We start from the raw sequence: 16,697 nt of genomic DNA, 5'->3' as shown, positions 1-16,697 counted from the left end.
AAAAATGAAGTCAGTAGGGCTGCTGAAGAAATGTTAGGAAGGAAGAAAAGATCAACTAAGAATCAGTGGATAACTCAGGAGATACTAGACCTGATTGATGAACGACGAAAATACAAGAATGCTAGAAATGAAGAGGGCAGAAAAGAATACAGGCGATTAAAGAATCAAGTGGATAGAAAGTGCAAGGTAGCTAAGGAAGAATGGCTGAAGGAGAAGTGCAAGGATGTCGAAGGCTGTATGGTCCTAGGAAAGGTAGATGCTGCATACAGGAAAATCAAGGAAACCTTTGGAGAAAGGAAATCTAGGTGCATGAATATTAAGAGCTCAGATGGAAAGCCACTTCTAGGGAAAGAAGACAAAGCAGAAAGATGGCACGAGCATATCCAACAGTTGTATCAAGGTAACGATGTAGATAATTTGGTTCTGGAACATGAAGAGGCTGTTGATGCTGATGAAATGGGAGACCCAATTTTGAGGTCAGAGTTTGACAGAGCTGTGAGTGACCTAAATAGGAACAAGGCACCTGGAATTGATTATATTCCCTCTGAATTACTGACTGCCTTAGGAGAAACCAGCATGGTAAGGTTATTTCATTTAGTGTGCAAGATGTATGAGACAGGAGAAGTCCCATCCGATTTTCAGCAGAATGTTGTTATACCTATTCCCAAGAAAGCCGGTGCTGACAGGTGTGAAAACTACCGCACCATTAGTTTAGTATCTCATGCCTGCAAAATTTTAACACGTATTATTTACAGAAGAATGGAAAAACAAGTTGAAGCTGAGTTGGGGGAAGATCAATTTGGCTTCAGAAGAAATGTAGGAACACGTGAAGCAATCCTGACTTTACGTCTGATCTTAGAGGATCGAATCAAGAAGGACAAGCCCACGTACATGGCATTCGTAGATCTAGAAAAGGCATTCGATAATGTTGATTGGACCAGGCTATTTATGATTCTGAAGATGATAGGGATCAGATACCGAGAACGAAGAATTATCTACAACATGTATAAAAATCAGTCTGCAGTGATAAGAATCGAGGGCTTTGAAAAAGAAGCAGCAATCCAGAAAGGAGTGAGGCAAGGCTGCAGTTTGTCCCCTCTCCTTTTCAATGTTTACATAGAACAGGCAGTAAAGGAAATCAAAGAGAAATTTGGAAAAGGAATCACAGTCCAAGGAGAGGAAATCAAAACCTTGAGATTTGCCGATGATATTGTTACTTTATCTGAGACTGCAGAAGATCTCGAGAAGTTGCTGAATGGTATGGATGAAGTCTTAGGTAAGGAGTACAAGATGAAAATAAATAAGTCCAAAACAAAAGTAATGGAGTGCAGTCGAACGAAGGCAGGTGATGTAGGAAATATTAGATTAGGAAACGAAGTCTTAAAGGAAGTAGATGAATATTGTTACTTGGGTAGTAAAATAACTAACGATGGCAGAAGTAAGGAGGACATAAAATGCAGACTAGCACAAGCAAGGAAGAGCTTTCTTAAGAAAAGAAATTTGCTCACTTCAAACATTGATATCGGAATTAGAAAGATGTTTTTGAAGACTTTTGTGTGGAGCGTGGCATTGTATGGAAGTGAAACATGGACGATAACTAGCTCAGAAAGAAAGAGAATAGAAGCTTTTGAAATGTGGTGTTACAGAAGAATGCTGAAGGTGAGATGGATAGATCGAATTACGAATGAAGAGATACTGAATCGAATTGGTGAGCGGAGATCGATTTGGCTAAATTTGACGAGAAGAAGAGATAGAATGATAGGACACATCTTAAGACACCCAGGACTTGTTCAGTTGGTTTTTGAAGGAAGTGTAGGTGGCAAGAACGGTAGGGGTAGACCAAGGTATGAATATGACAAACAGATTAGAGCAGATGTAAGATGCAATAGTTACGTAGAAATGAAAAGGTTAGCACAGGATAGGGTGGCATGGAGAGCTGCATCAAACCAGTCTATGGACTGATGACTCAAACACAGACCATTATGCCTTTCAGCGTTCAGTCTGCAAGCCTTTGTAAATTTACTAAACATCACCACAATCCTCTTTTTGCAACTAGTGCTGAGGCCTCATTTAGTTCTAAACCTCTTATCTTTAAATCGTTAGAAACCGAGTTTAAGCATAGTTGTCTTGTCTCCCTCTACTTCTCTTACCCTCCATAACAGAGTCCATTATTCTCCAAGGTAACCTATCCTCCTACATTCGCCTCACATGATCCCACCACCAAAGCCGGTTTATGTGTACTGCTTCATCCATCAAGTTCTTTCCAACTTAGCCTTTATCTCCTCATTCCGAGTACCCTCCTCCCACTGTTCCCACCTGTTTACCTGTAATCATTCTTGATACTTTCATGTCTGTTACTTCTAACTTATAAAGCAACAGACCGTTGTAAAGATAGTTTACAGAATACTGTTGATCGCAACTGCGAGCTCACGGCGTAAGCTTTACTGCACCTTGATTCAATCTCTTACTATACGCCTACTACCATCCTGGGAGAACACACATTCTAAATACTTGATATTATCTACCTGTTCCAGCTTTGTATCATCAATCTGACATTCAATTCTCTTGGATTTCTTACCTAATGACATCAATTTAGTCTTCGAAAAGCTAATTTTCATACCATACTCATTGCACCTATTTTCAAGTTCCAAGATATTAGACTGCAGGCTTTTGGCACAATCTGTCATTAAGACCAAACTGTCAGCAAAGGCCATGACTATTTACTACATTTCCACCTAACAGAATCCCTCCCTGCCACTTTATACCATTCAGCAAATGATCCATATAAACTACGAACAACAAAGGTGAAAGATTACAGCCTTGTCTAAACCCTGTAAGTACCCAGAACCAAGAACCATTCTACCATCAATTTTCACTGAAACCCAACTGTCTACATAAATGCTTTAAAAGAATTCCAAAATCAATCCACTGACTAGAATTCAAAAAGCGACCATGAACAATGACAACAAACTTAAAACAATCCCTGAATCGACCCACGATGCCCGGCCTCCCCAGAAAGTAACTTTAAACAATGGTATACACTGACCAAGGGGCTGCTTCCAAAGCACAATCCTGAAACAATGATGCTTGTTGTCTAAAGGAGTCCAAAATCCAGATCAATGCCCCTCATAATGGTGCTTATTGCTAGTAAAGAAGAACAATGGTATTTCTCATGAAGCGGTACTAATCACAAACAAGTAACGTAGACTCAAGATGTTCCTCAGATTGTGGTGCTACTCACAGGTAATGCAATAGGCACAGGGAATGCAGACATACGACGTTTCTCACATAATGGCTCCAATCATAGGCAGCACAAACCTAAGTGTTCCTCACATAGTGGGTACTAATCACAGGCAATGCACACCCATGGTGTCGCTCATATAGTGGTACTAATCATAGGTAACTCCCAGACCCATGGTGTTCCTCGAAATGCAGACCCGTGATGTCCACGACCAGACGCTGAAACACCCCAGTGAGGTTCCTTATCTTCTTGGGGGTGTTTCAACTGAACATGAACAGAGGGGAGCCTCTGTCATAGTGGCAGATACTGTAAACTCATAGTGATCTACCCACAGACCCATGTAACTCCCAGACCCACATAGTGGTACTAATTGCAAGAAAAGTAGACTCATGGTGTTCCTCGCGTGATGGTACTAATAACAGGTAATCTCATAGTTCAAAATTCAGCATCCTTTGTTCGCCCCTTTTAGTTGCCTCTTAAGGTACTCATCGACCCTCCATACAGCCATTTTCAAGAAAATTTTGGAATTTTTTTTATTGGCCCATACGAATGTATGTTTTATCTAGTTTCCAGAAATGTATAATTTATACATGTTTTCTTGTTATTTAGCTTATTCATATACATTTAAATGATCGGTGCGCACGTGTTTCAGCAGCTGTCACTTTGACAACTTGACATTTCTGGCTTGATATTTCAATATCATTTCATTCAAAGCGTGGGATGTGTTTGAACGCTTTATTTCTCATACTCAGAAGTTAGTTTTCCTGGTGGGCAGCAGATAGAAGCACTAACTATGTTGTATTCTTTGAATAAAGGAAGAACGTCTTTCTTCCTTGCCACGTGGTCATGTGAGTGATAGTTATTTTGTACATGTGGTCTTCATGTTATATTTTGAAAGATGGGCTCCAAGTCTCGTACGCAAAATAGAAGGAAATCACACGTGTTTGAAGGGAATTAACACGCTAAGACACCTACGGAATTTCAAAATAACAAGTGTTACTGATAGTGTGAATAATCATGTGCCAAAAAGTGATTCACATAGGTTAGGTTCAGACATTGTAAATACTGACGTATTTAGTGATGTTAATTTTTGTTCTGGGAACGTTCTGTTTGATTTAGAATGTCTACATACTATGATTTTATAAGTAGCATGCCCTGAATGTTTGACATGTGGTAGTTTAGTTATAAACGAAGTAGATAATAAGAGATTGGCTGGGCCATTTCTATATTATTATCATGTAATATGTGTGGCTATCAAACACAAGAAAAGACGAAAAACCCTATAACTTGGAGTAATGGACAGTATTTGCCACTTTAACAACGGCTGTACATCAGAACTGGACATTCTCAAGAAGGCTGGCATCAATCCAGGCAAGTATACAGTGTCCAGCGTAGGTGCCGCAGATAAGGAGCGCCTTACTAGGCTCTGAATCAGTGTACTCCAGAGCAAAAACAACGTCGGTGATACTTACGGGCGAGGAGGAAGCACACGATTGACCTAAAATCCCGAGAAGAAGGCACCACCTATGCATCAGGAGGCTTTTATGAGCATAGGAGTAAGCTACTTTACTCTAAATGTGTATCTCAACTTTAAGTGACTTTTTCTCACGTTTCATTTTTTTCAGCATTTGTCATTACTTTGGCAAATGAAATCTACACTTAGAATAGAGATATTAACTTCATTCAAAAACTAAATTGTAGCTAAATAATTCAGCTATGTTGTGTAGCAGAATAATACAATTACATTGAAATTAAGGGTCCGGACCCCTGCAATTAAATTATTTTTCTCTATAAGAATAATTCAATTTATGGAAAAACATGAATAAATTTGGCCCTATGAAATCTATGAAAACTGCTATGTAACACTCAGAATGTATTGCAAAGCAATCTGAAGCAACAATGAGCCTTTTATGTTGAATATGAGCAGAGATATTACGTCCCGAAAATGTTTTGTTATTTTTTCAAAATTTCTTTGGAAAAAAACCCCAGAAATTCATTTTGGATTATTTTATGCCAGAAATCCACTAGTTTATATCCTTAGAATCCGTGATATAAGTTTCAAGAAAATAGAATAACTTTGCTGAAATTTCATCACTAGTGTCGATGAGTACCTTAAGTCAGGCAGGGGATACTGTGCGTATACTATTTGCTTGCGTCGCCCACCCACAAGGGGTTGAGCGTTTGGTCCGCGAGAGCTATTTTATTTCGCTCAAGTCCGCCGGGAAGCTGGTTAGGACCCCCCTATCCGTGCCACCTGGAATACGCCACACAGGAATATCTCCTCTCTCCCTGCTACGACAGTATAATAGGATCGTGGCGTTTGAAAAGACCTGGCACAGCACTTTCGTCAATGCTCTTTGCACTCTAGTATCTTTCACTGTCGCTATGACTACTCTCAAACTAGCATTCATTTTACAAAATGTCATTATTGCCATAATCACCATCTAGAACACTATCTACAAGCGCTTTCAAACTCTTGTCTTCATTACCACAATACTGCTTCTAATGCATAATGAATACTGAATAATGGTGAAAAACTATCGTTCATCAATCCCAGTGTCACATAGAAATACAAACAGCATTGTTTACCAACAGTACCTGCCTCTAGTTCCTTACAGTGTGTATTTTTTATTCTTTTTATATTTTTTTTTTGCTAGGGGCTTTACGTCGCACCGACACAGATAGGTCTTATGGCGACGATGGGATGGGAAAGGCCTAGGAGTTGGAAGGAAGCGGTCGTGGCCTTGATTAAGGTACAGCCCCAGCATTTGCCTGGTGTGAAAATGGGAAACAACGGAAAACCATTTTCAGGGCTGCCGATAGTGGGATTCGAACCTACTATCTCCCGGATGCAAGCTCACAGCCGCGCGCCTCTACGCGCACGGCCAACTCGCCCGGTACAGTGTGTATTGTGAGAACTTAAATTGAAACCGGAAATCTAATATACGAAGGCAGGAGAGACACCGCATCGTTGTGAGCTGAGCTAGTCATTTTATTAATGCGCCAAAACATTGTGCATGACCACAGCTCGTCAAATAATTCAAATGGGTTGATGATGATGCAGAGGGGGTCGCAAGTATGTATCCAAAAATTTCTCTCTTTTCCCTCCTTCATTATCGTGCATCACAAACTATTCAAACTACTTTCACAACAAACATCCTACCTTGTCATTTGTGAGTTTAGCCTCTTTCTCTGAAGATATTTTTCCTGAAAATAGGGAGAACCTTAATTAGGAAACAACCAGGAATGTCTTCTCTATTGAAAGCTCTAATTTACAAAATACTACAGGACAAAGTTAGTTTGACACAGGATTATCTACTATGAACGAAGTACAACAAAAGGGTCCAAATTTTACATTCTACGCAATGAAAAGTTAAGACTAATTAACATCTTGTTCTACAGGACTTTCCTAAAAGTCATTGGTCCATTAGTGTTCTATGCACCGAGCAAGTTGTATCATGGTACAAGTCGTTTAGTTGTAAACTTTAATTCAGGAGATGGTGGGATCAAACTGCACTATTAGCACCCCTTAAAACAGGTTTTCCCTGGTTCCCTATTTAAACACCATGCAACTGCTAAGGCTGTATCTTAATTAAGGTCTAAGTCAGTTCCTTCCCTATTCCATTGCCACCAAAAACCTACCTAAGCTAGTGCAACGTTTAACTCTAGGAGAAAAAAAAAAAGAGGTAGTCTTAGTCTCTCATCAGTCAATATATTTTGTTGTTGTTCTTCTTCTTCTTCTCTCCAGTGACATCTGGTGCTTACTCAACAATATTAATCAAAACTCAGCCATAGATTGCCCAGCAGAGATCTGCTTCTCTACCATCAGGTGCACAGGTGCAGAGAAATGAAACATCAAATTAAACACACAGGCAGCCTAGGTGGTTTTAAATCAAGTTGCCTGTACACATTAGTTGATGCCATATTATTATTTACTACACGATAGTTTCTGGTAATAACTTAACTAAAAACTCTCTATTGAAAAGAATATGTGATCATCAAACTACAGGGGAAGCCCGGTTTAACGTGATTTGATTCACCACAATACATTCTGTACTTAGCAGGTTACTAAGCGACTAACACTTTCATTAATATTCTGGATCTGCAAGTAGGAAACTACCAAGGAGGGTTTAATTATATTTAGAAATAATGGTATTCTTCAGGCTGGGCTTTTTCTCCAAGTTTCTTTTGAAGAGAATCACATTTCAGGATGCAGAGAAACAACTGGATCTTCTTTTATGTTTCCCGTATCGGAGTTGGATGTTGAATCACTGTTGGATGTTCCGTGCTCAGGACAGTCTTCTCCACCCTTTTTTTTCCTTGCCTTCTATGATCGGTAGTATCTATTAGTATTTGTCATTTTGGATGATATGGTATCTTGAACACACTGCAATACATCCACATTTCAAAGCCCTGCAGTCAGTTTACTGACCCAGCCTTTGTTTAGTGTCCATCTCTTTGTCACTGGTAAAACACAACACTTTACGACAAGTTGTGAATCACATGGATCCAGACGTAAATGAGGATTGGACTCAAAGTGTACAAGAGGGCACCCAAACATGTCTTGCAGGTTCAGGTCGACCAAGATACACCACCCCGATGGAGGACGGTCATATGATGGGCCAAACATTGCAGGATCCCACAACGTCCTGTGAGCTCCCGCACAGTGCCTCGACGACTTGCATCTGCCGGACTGGGATCCTACCGCCCACATGCATCGGTTGCCATTGACACCAGAACACTAATGCCTGCGTTTGGAGTGGTGCCTTGCCCAGGAGGCATGAACCGAGGACGACTGGCATCGCGTCATGTTCTGTGATGAGTCCCGCTTCTCTATAATCTTGATGACCATCGGTTACGGGTTTGGCGGCGTCGAGGGCAGAACCTGCCCATACTGTGGAAAGACATACAGGCATAATCTGGCATCATGGTGTGGGGAGCCATAAGATATGCAGTCAGGTCACCTCTAAAAGTACTTCGGCAGACTGACGGCACAGCGACACATCACAGACAATCTGGGTCCGCACGTCCCAGCTCTTATGGCACAGCACCCGGGGCCAGATAATGCACGTCCACACAAAACACATGCGTCTATGGACTGCGTAGAGCATGCTGAGGTCCTCCCGTGGCTAGCAAGATCCCCAGACCTCTCCATCATTGAAAACATGTGGGATAACATTGGAAGGGGAATCAGTCCCAATACTAACCTGAGGGATCTGGAGGGACAGATGCAACAACTGTGGACAAACTTGCCTCAGGAGAGGATCCAAAGACTGTGTGACACCAATCCGAACCACATAAGGGAATTCATTGCGGTCGCGGAGCGACACCCTACTGACATGGTACCAACGGTCTTGTATCTTTCATCTCATATCCTAACCAGTTCAATAAAGGCACATGATCTTTCAGTATATGTAGTTTCATTCACTTTCACCACTCCTTCTGGGTGCTTAACTTTTTTTTGTCAGGCAGTGTATATGCACCTTTCTTCAGTTACTAACAACGTACCAGAAGTGCAGCGCAAGATGTTGGACCACCAACAGTCAACAGGGACACAATCACCCGACAGTTTGATGAAACTGCCAGTGCTTTGAATTCAAAACATCCTGGTCAGCAGAGAACTGTCCGAACTGCTGAAATATAAGCATGTGTTGCTGTGGAACTGGCATCACCACCTCCGAAATCAAAGCCTACTCACCATTTGTCGGCCCTTTTGAACATTTCGAGGACAAGTTCATTAACATCAACATTCTGTGATTCTGTTCAGATTAAATCTGTAATTTTTCCCCATCAAGAATGTTACTGTGCTTTTAGTGGACCACAGAGGTAAAGAAGCATGAGGGGTGAATGGTTGGATAAAGCATGAACCACCGGGCGAGTTGGCCGTGCAGTTAGAGGCACGCAGCTGTGAGCTTGCATCCGGGTGATAGTGGGTTTGAATCCCACTGTCGACAGCCCTGAAAATGGTTTTCCATGGTTTCCCATTTTCACACCAGGCAAATGCTGGGGCTGTACCTTAATTAAGGCCATGGCCGCTTCCTTCCCACTCCTAGCCCTTTACTATCCCATCGTCACCATAAGATCTGTGTCGGTGCGATGTAAAATAAATTGAAACAAAAAAAAAAAAAAAATGAACCAAAGTTTGTTTTGATAACAAAACCTACTGAAAATGTATTTCTTACTTTTTCTAATAGGATGATCTTGTCAAAAATAAAAAGTTGGAGGTTATGCTGATACTGGAGCTGGGTAACAGAAAGTTTATTGTGCCACCAAACATCAAAAAATTTTTGAACTGATTCAGTTTCACCCTCTGACATGTGTCACTTACACACCATTGATGTGTGTCTGCAAATGGGTGATGATGTGACTGTATCAAAGGTTACAATCTTGTATACCACTATTCCAAAGTATGGACATACTTCCACCTTCTTGCCCCATTATTTTTTAAGAAGAGCTTAGTTCTAGACACTCAAACGGTAAAAGAACTTTTATTCAAATCAGACTTGTTTGATTTAAATAAGATTTTTCAATTTTACATTTTTACTATTCATTTGATATTATCTTCTCATTCATGTATGCCTCATTGTTTATCAAGTACCCAAGATGAATTATGAAGGATCAATCTAAATTCTGTGTTAATATATTAAAATATATGATACATCTCTGCATTTCTAAACTGCATGATACCGGACAATTTCAAACCTGATTACTGTCAACAAGAACTGAAAGTCATGTGGAGGCATTCTCAAGAAAATTCTGAAAGCCTGCTGCATCATGAATTAAAATTTCTGACATACGTGTTCTCTCCAAACTTAATTCTACTTACGTTTCCAATATTTTTCTTTGGCACACTTCGCGTCTGCACTTTTGTCTAATTGTACTCACTAAAATAATGAAAGCTGCAGCTGTAAGTATTTTCTTAATAATGTTATTTGATTTACGTCCCACTAACTACTTCTTCGGTTTTCAGAGACGCCGAGGTGCCGGAATTTAGTCCCGCAGGAGTTCTTTTACGTGCCAGTAAATCTACTGACACGAGGCCGACGTATTTGAGCACCTTCAAATACCAACGGACTGAGCCAGGATCGACCCTGCCAAGTTGGGATCAGAAGGCCAGCGCCTCAACCATCTGAGCCACTCAGCCCGGCAAGTATTTTCTTCTTCCTGACACTATCCACTGTAAACATTAAAATAAGAACAATAATATACAGCAGTTTTCCAATACTTATCAGTCCTTATATTTGCTATTTGCTTCACGTCGCACCAACAATTTCCCGGATGCAAGCTCACAGCTGCGCGCCCCTAACCGCATGGCCAACTCGTCTGGTAGTCCTTATATTTAGGATACAAACATTACAATTGGTGTTGTAAGTTGGGACATGTTACGCTTAACCGTCGTAAGCATCCTCAGCCAAAATAAACCTTAGCCTCAAGTTTGGTCAGGGCCCCGAACCTAGAGACTTTAAAGTATATGGTTCCCTAAGATCCGACGTTTACATTAGAGACAGTCAATAGCCTTAAACTAGTGTGAAAACTTCTAAAAATGTTCGACATAGCTAAGAGTAAAAACACTACAATCGTATTGACGGAGGTTAAAACATAAAACACAACATAGAGCTGATAGTGAAGTAAATAAAATCATACAGGATATCATATTGCTATCAGTCAATCAATAAAAATGTTTATACATAAAAATGATGATTACTTTTATGTTTGTTGGAATGAAGAATAATTAGAATAGACACTAGTTAAATCTCATTCCATTGCATAGACATGAGAGTCAGATGAAAAAATCACATATAGTAGTTGACTAATGGAGTAGTAACACCATAACGAGTAGAAGAGAAAGTGTGAGCTCTTAAGTTGTTCCCTGTTGGCTAGTATACGGAATGTGATGAATCGTCCGCTAGGGCCAGCAGCGTTGCTATCTGAGAGTTGGTATCTGTAGTTGTAATATGGTTATGTTCGGTAGTGTTGTTCTGTGAAGGCAAAAACTTAACTGTCGTGCATTATTGTTAAGTGAAAGTGAAGAGCGTGTGATCTGGTGGTGGTATTCTTTTATTTAGTGTAAATATAGTGCTGAGTTTATAAAACTTACAAAAATATCGACGAGGAAAAAAATTCCTACTTGCTTTGTTCCAGTATTTAAGTCTGGCTACAAAACTACGAAAGGTAAACAACACTTCTTCAAACCACCTAAAAATGAAGCAGAATTTTCAAAATGGGAAAAGGCGATTCCTAGAAAGGACAAAAAAGTTTCTGATAAGTGTTATGTGTACGATTCACATTTTTCTGATGAATTTATTCTTAAGTCAGATTCATTTGTAATACAAGGTGAACAGGTAGAAATTCCTAGACAGATGGAAACTGAAAACTGGCACTGTCCCACATATATTCCCCAATTCGCCACAATATCTCATGAAACAATTAAACGAAAATCACCCCCGTAAAAGACAGCCTCCGAAGACGGAGGGAGGTTCAAGGAACAAATCATACAGGCCTCACTGCGAATTAAATTTCGATGCTTTTTCTGAGAGTGCTAAAAGAAATGAAACAGATTCCTACACAGCTAAAACGACAATAAGTTCACTTAGAAACACACTAAGGAGACAGGGACGTAATATAATGACTATCCGTAATAAATTGAAAATAGCTAATGCTAAGATTTTGTTGCTAGAAAAAACTAAGAGATTCCAAATTACAGCCAAATTATTCAAGTGAGCCGACATTAAGCAGAAAGCAAAAGGTGATAATCGACACCATGCTAAAAAAATGTCAGCTAAGAAATAAGAAAGGGATGAGATAGATGAATTCCTTTTAGATAGTCTCTTATTTAAAATTAAATCACCTACAGGCCATGGACACTGATTAAGGCATGACATGCTTCCCCTTCCTTCAGAAGCTCACCTGCGAAAATTAGTTAAAGGTCTTAAGTGCCCTTACGGGGTGAACACCCATGCCATTAGTGCTACTGAGAACTATTTCTGCGATGCGAAGAGTGAAAACAATCGCACGGGAATTCTCATATATGACAAAGTAAAACTGAGATAAGAGGTTCAGTTTAACACCAACTCATTAAAAGTTGATGGATTCGTAAATTTAGAACCACCCGGAACACGGGAAAAATAAACTCTCAAATCATGCGTTAGTGTTCATGTTTGTGCCCCTATTGCATAATTGGGTTCAACCGGTTGCTGTGTATGCAAGCCAAAATTCCACACCTAGTGATATTTTGTCACGAATTTTAATCCAGATGGTCTTACAACTGGAGCAAATTGGCGTCAGAATTATAGGTTTCACCTCAGACGGAAGTCAGTCTAATAAAAAGGTGCAGAAATGTTTAGGAATAAATAGAAAAGAAGGGAAGGTGTGCTCTATTTCTAATCCTTTTGATTCTAGTAGCCTTTTCAGATGCTGTACATATAATTAAGTGCATCAGAAATAATTTTCACGACAAAAGGCAAGTCTATTACAATAATGACGTTGAGGACTTTAAATTCTATCAACAAGTTTTTGAAATGGATAACTGCCATAAATTTGCAGGTTTGAAAGTTTACCACAAGCTTACGTCTGCACATATAGACCCCAATTCATTTTAGCGCATGAACATGAGACTTGCTTTTCAGTTATTTAGTAATTATGTTGCAAATGGCTTTAAGTTCTTTACACAGATACACTCTGAGGGATTTGAAGACAGTGAACCGACAAACGTTCACAACGGAATTAAACATCCTAATAGATGTATTAAATACTTCTACACCAGCAGGGGCTCTTTATAAAGATTCAATAGGGCATCAAACCTTGATAAAATGGAGTGATAACCTCAGTGGGAAGAATAATACTTTTGCTTCAGAAAGAACTCTTGAATCCCTAAGAGTAACAATTGAGAGCACCATACAGATGTCCAAGTATTTATGGAATAATGGATTCCAATATGTGCTCACAGCCAAATTTAATCAAGATTCACTAGAACGGCACCTTGCTATACTATGCCCATTAAGCTGTGACGGCCACGCTTCAACAATAGATTTTCTGACTTTACACATGTTGCAGTCTATTTATATCCCAACCAAACTTGCCCTGTCATCGGGTAGAAATTGTGAGCCCGAATTTGAACTGACATTAACATCATTCATCAATCAAATGAGAACACTGGCTAAGAAAACAGAAGAGACAAATAAGGCTGCAGTAAAAAATGCACAAAATAAAATAAGACATCTCCACTTCGACCGCTGCCGAGGTCGGCAGGACCGTACGAGAGGCGTACGACACTACATTTTCACGCCCGAGCAAGGGCGAGCAGTTACCAACATTACTGAGCGCCGCATATGAGCATGAACACTGGGTGTGCAGAGGCTCGCAGCATTGCAGTCGAGGTCAGGCATTAGACTTCACTGAGAACATGGATGTCCTCTTGCCGGACTGGGAGAACAATTTAGGTCTAAATAACAGCGATAGCCGCAGTCTTGCAAAGGAGTGTTTCATTTATTATCTAGGAGGATATATAGTACGCAATGTATCCAAGGTCACAAAATGTCAAATGTGTCAGCCTGCTTCACGGAAAGCCCACAGAAGAAATACTTGCTGCAGCCCTCACATTTATTAGGGACTATAGCAATAAATACAGCACTGACAGCACTTTCTTCAACCATCCTTCAAGAGCAGTTTATAATGTGTTCGTTCAAGTTAAAAGTGTAGTGGTTAGTGAAGGTGGCAGTATTTATTCTTTTGGGCTTATCAGGATGCGTATGACAGTTAAGCAAAACATGTCCCAACTTACAACACAAATTGTAATGTTTGTATCCTAAATATAAGGACTGATAAATATTGGAAAGGTGGTGTATATTATTTTTCTTATCTTAATGTTTATAATCTGATATCCAATACTGTCTACAATGAGATTTATTACATGTAACTATCCATTGTAACCTCACAAACAGCTGTTTTGGTGTAGACACTAAGTAGTTTGTTGAGAAATGTTTTCATTAACACTGTTTATTAACTTTGTTTCATTAACATTGTTTATTAATTTTGGTGTGTAGACTAACCATTAAAAGCAAATTTCTTGCGACACTTTGACAATATAGTACAACCACCTCAATATAGTGACTGTTCCGTTAGAAAATTACGGTAAAGTCAACTGCAGGAACAACCCTGGCTACATTCATTTATTCATACATTTATACATTCATTCATCTCACCCACATCTGTGAGAAAGATGATGTTCTTGCTGTGCCAGTGAATTTGCTTATTATTACAAGTTTCTTTCTTGTTAATATTGAGTAATTTAGCAGTATTAAGTTGGTAGTCAGTCTGTTTTGGTGCTCAGGATGAAGTTAAGCGAAACGTTTCATATGCCTTTACTTTAAATTTCGTTCGGCTCCATGGCTAAATGGTTAGCATGCTGGCCTTCGGTCACGGGGGTCCCGGGTTTGATTCCCAGCAGGGTCAGGAATTTTAACCATAATTGTTTAATTTGGCTGACACGGGGGCTGTGTGTATGTGTCATCTTCATCATCATGTCTTTCTCATCATGACGCGCAGGTCGTCTATGGGCGTCAATTAAGAAGAGAGCCCTGCGTCTGGCGAGCCGAACTTGTCCTCGGACACTCCCGGCACCAAAAGCCATACGCCATTTCTTTTTATTTACTTTAAATTTAAAGTTTATGTCTCATAGTCAAAGAGTGCAAAACTGATATTTACTACACTCGCCACTTGGTGGGTATAACAACACAACCTCAATTTCAATTCACAGTTCGTTCAATCTCATTATCATAAAACACATTTCCGCACAAGTTAGGCGATAACATGTAAATAATTACGCCTACAACTATTGTCACTGCTTTATTATCCTGAGCTGTATCACTGCTTATATTACACAACCTCAATTTCCATTCACTATTCATCCAATGCACAATATTTTTAGCAGAGTTGAAAGAAGGCATGCTATAATTAGGCCTTTCAAACTAGTGTTGCCACTTCTGACATAACCACTGCTTGTACCTAACCTCAATTTATATTCACACTAGTTCAATCTTATTATATATAAGGGGTCCTTCAGGGAAGAGGTAACATTTAATAATTACTCACATGGACAATGTTGTACATTGTCTCACTTTTGATTCTTCTATGTAAGGAAGAAAACTTCTTGGGATGGCTTGCTGAATCCCTGGCAAGCATAAAGTAAGGATCTCTCCTCTCGGGTACTTCAGGTATCATAAAAAATCATTTTTCTACAATTCCAAACATGCGGGATGGGTAACAAAGCACTACCCGTTAGACCACAAGCAATATGACAATAAGAAAGCAAACCGATTATGAATAGTTGATTTTTATATTCATTTTGAACGATGGACAGCAGGTAATAAGTAAGCCAATTGATTTTAATCAAATATTTATTATAAAAATAAACTGATTTAAATCATTCTAATTTAAATTACCGCACCCTGGTATATATGTTGATAGAATCTGTAATTAGTTGAACAAATATCTGTACCGTGATATTCTGTATTTGGAAATAGAACATAATTGGTACCATAGTACCGTTATTGATTCAGGGATAAATAAATAAATAAATAAATATGAGTGCTCATGGTTGTGTAAATCACAGTCCATTAGGGCCTACTGTATTAATACATATCCCTAATATAATTTTCTCCATATTTAAAAATAGTTTTCGTCGAAGTTTGTACAGTAGATTTAAGTGGCTACCCTACATTCAACCAGAGGAAATAAATGTGGAAATATATTTGATAAATAGGCTCATTTTTGCAGTTTTAACGAGTAAAGTTTGTAGTCCAAATGTCACAATGGAATGGCCCTATAATTTAGGCAGGCCGCTGTTCACGTCTCTCGAGACTATCATAGCACGAGAACGTCTACCGGGACGGGGTACCGCAGGGCCACGGCTTAAAAGAACACGCTGCTTGTCGTTCTGACAGGGACAAAAGCGATCCAAACAGTTTAGAAAGCCATTCCTGCTAGTTTGATTGCAAACTTTGATATCCTACCGATTCCAACGGTCACATAATACAGCATTAAGTTTGTTAGGTTAAAACTGCAGCTGCATAAACTATTTGTTTCTTTACCTAAATTATGTTAGTGAAGTCATATAAAAAAAACAATGCAGTACGCCAGAAAGCTCCGTATGAATAACACAACTGTCATCTTCTCTATTAATTTCACCAAATAAATCGCTATTATGAATGATGAAAGGATGATACACACGGACAGTCCACAATTCCTTTTCTTCTATATTTTATTTACACAATAAAAACTACCTAAGTGAAGAAACTATCGGTATACAAAACAAAATAGTACTCACCTCCGTTAGCAGGTAAACCGGATTTTACAGCATCTGCTAATTCAACTCGGGTCGTCATAGTCACACCACTGGGCAGAAGTAGTTCAAGTAAATGTTAAAATTCACGATTCAACACACACCAGTCAAAATTAT

At 39.4% G+C, this 16,697-nt stretch overlaps 1 protein-coding gene across 1 annotated transcript in view; it reads right to left on the bottom strand.

Annotated features, from left to right (window-relative positions):
• Adar (Adenosine deaminase acting on RNA) overlaps positions 1 to 16,697 on the bottom strand; it is a 164,840-nt gene extending 148,143 nt beyond the window's left edge. Inside the window, exon 1 of the mRNA XM_067156056.2 lies at positions 16,566 to 16,697. The gene's annotated coding sequence lies outside the window, so the exon portion shown is untranslated. The remainder of the gene's footprint in view (positions 1 to 16,565) is intronic.

The sequence above is a fragment of the Anabrus simplex genome, chromosome 12 (assembly GCF_040414725.1).
Source record: "Anabrus simplex isolate iqAnaSimp1 chromosome 12, ASM4041472v1, whole genome shotgun sequence".
Classification (NCBI taxonomy): Eukaryota; Metazoa; Arthropoda; class Insecta; order Orthoptera; family Tettigoniidae; genus Anabrus; species Anabrus simplex.
The sequence above is the reverse complement of the archived record's forward strand: the minus strand, read 5'-3'. Positions and strand labels throughout refer to the sequence as shown.